We start from the raw sequence: 200 nt of genomic DNA on the forward strand, positions 1-200 counted from the left end.
ATGAGTTGAGTATAACCATGCGTTTTTTCCTTTTAAAGGGATTAAAATTGTGTTTTCGGCGGTGATATATTTTGTTTTACATATTCCTTTATTTTTTGTGTCTGTATTTGGATTTCGCACGGTGTTGTTTGGTGAATTTTATAAATTGTTTTCTTCCCTTATAGAAATATCATACTAAGAATCATTGATAATTATTTATT

The sequence above is a fragment of the Odontomachus brunneus genome, unplaced genomic scaffold (genome assembly GCF_010583005.1).
Source record: "Odontomachus brunneus isolate Ranch 3 - 2012 unplaced genomic scaffold, Obru_v1 Obru_scaffold_280, whole genome shotgun sequence".
Taxonomy (NCBI): Eukaryota; Metazoa; Arthropoda; class Insecta; order Hymenoptera; family Formicidae; genus Odontomachus; species Odontomachus brunneus.